Raw genomic sequence first — 5367 nt, forward strand, 5'->3', positions numbered from 1 at the left:
GTATGTGCGTAATGATAGTTTCGTCTGTGACACTTCATGAAATGACGGGCCATCATTATCGGGTGATGCTGGGATTTTTACTGTTTGTGGTTAGTCTGTATTAGCCTGTGGTCAAAACCTAAAAAGCGCTCTGATTGTCATTAAAATGTAAGAAGATTCTATTATAATAGTTGTGTTTTCTATTACATATTCAGCTCATCTAGCTACGGTGCAGAGTCACTATTGTATTCTTAAGGAAAGACCAGATCCTTCTATAGGCGGTGTCTTGAGATGGTCTCTTCCATATAAGGAAGTATGTTTATGCCAACGTGTGGTAGCCATGGTAGAACCTACATTTGCTCGAGGGTGCCCGGAATATGAAGAAGGGGACCTGTGGTTTATAGATGACATAAGTTTATTGATTAAGAAACCAAATTGGACGATGGACATACTTGATGAACTTATAAACCGCACTACATATTGTGGTAAGACATTCTGCATTATTATTTTTAAAATTAGGCATATATTATAAGTTTTCTTGTGCTCAGGTTGTTTGTTTCAAGAGCCAGATGCTGAGGATCTCTGCTTCTCCAACATGTCGTTGTTTGATTTGTTAAAAAAAGTCATCTGCCACACTTGCCAACACCTTATCAATACCAACAGCAGGCAGTTTTCCTAAATTTTCAAATCGATTGGGGGCATGTGACCCCCTCTCCCTTGAGCACATTTGACGCTAAGCTACTGTTTAACTGATAACAGATGCAGATCAAACCAGGTAGCGGTTACTCTCGGGCCATGGATTTCAATTTTTTGAGCTTTTGAATCTGCTGCTTTTTCTGATTCTTATCAAAACTTTTTATAAAATGCTACTATATAGCACCAGACGTTTATGCCGATTTCGACCCAACTTGACCATATGAAACACTGACCCAAACTTAATATTAGGTATACCTAGGTAGGGGTCAAAGGTCATGTAGGAGTTTTAGGGTACATTGGGTGAAAATCTTATAAATGCTACACCCACTCTAAGAAGACCCACTGACGCAAACTTAAGGTTATCAATTATTTTAAACTGTTGTGATTTGGTAGTTCACAGCATCTTACGAATGGTAGTGAGCTTTGGCAAAAACTGCATTGCTCAATTCATAGCGAGCGTGTAGAAGAATTAAAATATCACAGATATACTTTTATAGGTGCTGCGGTTCTTGAGTTACGTTGTAAAGAGGGCTGAAACAACAACACTTTTGTAAAACGTACATAACTCATTAACAACAATAAATTAAGCAAGTTTGCAAAGTATACGATTTGTAGAATGAACTTTTGCAAAACATGAAGGTGTTAATTTTCAATAATGTATTGATCTAGATAATGAAAATCGATTTTTAGGTTGCTTCGACCAACAATACCTCGTCTACCCTTAATATAGGTGGTACCCGACAGGGGGTGGGTGTGGGGGTTTCAGCAGGAAAATTTAGCCAAACAACACGCTTAAGGCTACAGTGTAGTAGAACATTAATGCCCAAAATTTAAAAGATGCACAGTTTTGTCATTATATAACTTTTTGGATTTTAACAAAATGTTATCAAACCTCTACTGTGATTGGCAGCTGTACGGATATATCTTTGATAGCTAATAATGCCAAGCCATTCAGCAAGTAGCTACTAACTGACCCTGATATGCCTAATTAAACACCGTCATCTGCAATAAAAGCACCACACTCCAGGACCTGGTCACTACATATGCTACTATGCTACATGAAGCACAGTAGTTTGACAACGGAGTGAAATTTCCTCCCCCGGTAGCTGTGCAGACGGTAAAAAACGGAAAAAATCACTGAACGGGTGACATACAGAATTATCGAATTGTTTGCACTCGTAGGCCTTATTAGTCCTTCTAGACGGACTATATTCAAGCCGGCTGACGGACTATTTTGTCTCGCATTGGTGGTCATTCCCAACAAATTTTTATGAACCTGCAACAATCTACGGCGATTTGACACCAGATGACCCCAAAATGACATTGATATTTTTTGTCTCGCTTCGGTGGACGTTCCCACAAAATGTCACGAACCTGCAACAATATATGGGGATTTGACCACGGACGACCCTAAATGATCTTGAATGTTTTGTCTCGTTTTGGTTGTCGTTCTCTTAGTTAACCCACCCGCCAAGCAGATACGTTAGTTACTTGGTGTTAATAAGATATACTGGCTACGGTAAACTATGGGTGGCGTTAAGAGAGAAGACGCCAGGATGGGATCCCCGCGGTAGTCCACTAACAAATGCAAAGTTGCTTTGTCTGGGAACAAGTCACATATAACCACGGTAACCACCAAGTTTGGGCTGTATGTGACTTTCCGAGAATAAGGGCGGACAGACAGACATATTAGTCGGATTTTCGGACAGACTAACAGACATAGCTTATTATTATACCTCAACCTTGTTTCTTTATTATGCAATCATGAAGGAACAAATCGGAGTCTAAAATCATTGTATTTATTTCTAATTTGCAATATAGATTGGGCATCATGGGAAGTATGGGGTGCATGGAGTAATTGTTCTGCATCATGTTGTGGGGAACAATTTCGCACCAGAACATGTTATTCAAGACGTGGTGAACAGTCAACTGATTGTGTAGGTGCAGAAAATGACACTCAAACTTGTAATACACAGGGATGTTCAGGTATGATAGATATGAAACAGGAGATAATATGAATTGCATATGATCGATATTGTTGCTTATTCTTATTTGGGGCACACAAATGAAGGTGGTTATGGAATCAAGCCTGGTTTTAACCTTTGGTAACATTATTGTAAACTGTTATGTTGAAAAACCTACTTTTAACTCGTGTTAACTTCAGACATATGGCTACATGAACTTCTAAAAGCAAATTGTTGCCCTCTGAAATATTTTCATATTCTTATATATATATATAGCTTGGACAACATGGGAAGCTTGGAGCACCTGTTCTGCATCATGTTGTGGTGGTGAACAATCTCGCATCAGAACATGCCATTTGTGTGGTGACCAGTCAACTGATTGTGTAGGTGCAGAAAATGACACACAGATATGCAATATACAGGGATGTCCAGGTATGATAATAATCCATATTGGTATTAAAAATAAAGATTGGTATAAAAATGTATCGTTCTTAGAATTCAAAAAACTGACCTAAACTAGCTTTAATCATAATAATTTATCAGAAGGGACATGTTATACATGCAAGAAATAGATGAAAGTGCAACTGTAGTGACTCATCAAATGATTGTACATGTTTAGGAAATGACACAAAAACTTGTAATATACCAGGGATGCCCAGGTAGATATGACAAAACAAGTGGAATATTATGAAGATGATCGATATTGTTTTGCTGTTGTTATTGTTATTGTTTTTGTTGTCTTTTAATAATTATTATTTCCTTACAGCGTGGACATCATGGGGAGCATGGGGTACTTGTTCTGAATCATGCTGTGGTGAAGAATCTCGCACCAGAACATGTATTTCATGTGGTAACTCGTCAACAGGTTGTGAAGGTTCAGGAAGTGACACACGGGCATGCAATACACAGGGATGTCCAGGTATGATTTATAATAGTAATCTGAAATAGGGATGAAGAAATAACAGTTTTGTGAATGGTATCTGTCTGATGATGCTCTTGTTGATAAAACTTGAGCGTAAATTGTGGATATTTTGAGTTTCATTTTACATACGTTCCAACAAAACCCATACATTTCTTTTACATGATTCCACGTGGTAAAAAATAGCGTAATTCAATATATGGCATTCAAATCGGGCAAAATCCAACATGGTTCCCATCCTAAATTTATTCAGTTTAAACCAAAAGTTCTACTGCTCTACTATCTATAATAAAGGGACGCACCATTAGACTGGGGTTTTAAGATTTTTTGACAGAAAGTAAACTAACTCTCTGGAAATTTTTGTTTTTTGAGAAGCAATTTGCCAAGGAGAATTGTATTAAATTTAGCTTTGATAAAGAGATACAATACAACTGTAATGTAACAAATAAAGAATTGACTATACTGAACAATGCGTTTGTTGACCGATTGATGTCTTCTTTATTCTGATAATTTTAATTCATAACCTATGATATTGATAGCGCGTTTTTAGATAATTACTTTCATGTTGATTTTGACAAAGACCCATAGTAAAAAGAAAAGTTTCCCGGTGACCACCCGATGACCATTCGGTGGTCATCAGAAACCTTTCGGGTACCTTTTCCAGAGTTATCCGAAAGTGCCCGCTAGCGGATAGCTTGCGGATACCTAATGAAGTTATCCAAAAGTTTTCGGGTAGACATCCGGAAGTCTCCCAAAAACTCAAATATTTCAAATGAGTTACCCAGAAGGTTCCCAGAAACTTATATTCTTTGCAGGAGTTACCCGGTGGTTATCCGCTTTTAATTTGACCTTGAAAATAGCATTAAGCATCTTAAGAATGCGTGGGTGGGTGGGTATGTGGTCAAAGGTCACTGAATGAATTCAAATAATGGAGTAGCTAGCTGTTGGCAGTTGGAATATATTTGTGCAGAATATTCATGTTATTTGTGGTCCAAAATGTATGGATTTACTTGTAGGACATAACAAGATGTTTACTAATTAATCTGGAACATGCTGTAGGAATTATAAAGCATTGAATGCTTGATTTCATATGACAATGCAGGTAGGAAAATTTGTATGAAATGATTTGTATTGATGCAATACACTGATGTACCTAATATATGACACATTTGAATATTTTAGTTTATATCTTTTCTAGTAAATCATACATGATTTTGACAGTAAATTAATGTCAATTAAATTACTAATCATCAGCTTATGTGTCAATCAACTGATCAGCTTTATGTTAAGCTATTTGTTGTAAATAAATTATAATATTTGATATGAAAATTATTATGCTGTGTCAGTGATGTGATCACATTTAGGTACTGTAATACATGTATATATGCTGATATCATAACAATTTGATTGTAATTAATTGAAAGGTATGCACCTTATACAGGTGTAAACCAATTAAATTAAATCAGAAATATTTAAAATTACATTGTACACTTTCAAGATTCTTAAAGCAAGCCCGAAAGCAAGATAGCACAAGCTCAACTGCCATGACTGCAGAGTTATATTGCTCCAAAATCTACAATTCAAATAATAAGCTAAATTGCCCAATAAATTTGTGCATACTCATGAATTTGTATTTCTGCAATCCCAAAAGGTCAACAGGAAGTCTCCAAAGAGGTCACCAGGTATATCGTCACCAAAAGTTATCCGCTAGGTCCCCGAAAAGTTATCGGGTAGTTATCCGCTAGTTCCCCAAAAAGTCATCGGGTGGTTACCCGCTAGTTTCCCAAAACAGTCATCGGATAGTCATCC

The 5367-nt window shown here is 36.9% G+C and overlaps 1 long non-coding RNA gene across 1 annotated transcript; it reads left to right on the plus strand.

Annotated features, from left to right (window-relative positions):
• The first annotated feature begins 2519 nt into the window (after positions 1–2519).
• LOC140168900 (uncharacterized) lies at positions 2520–3552 on the plus strand. Its single transcript, XR_011861272.1, has 3 exons — positions 2520–2661; positions 2916–3071; positions 3406–3552. It is a non-coding gene; the product is annotated as an uncharacterized lncRNA (long non-coding RNA).
• The last annotated feature ends 1815 nt before the right edge of the window (positions 3553–5367 follow it).

Source organism: Amphiura filiformis, chromosome 14, assembly GCF_039555335.1.
Source record: "Amphiura filiformis chromosome 14, Afil_fr2py, whole genome shotgun sequence".
NCBI lineage: Eukaryota > Metazoa > Echinodermata > Ophiuroidea > Amphilepidida > Amphiuridae > Amphiura > Amphiura filiformis.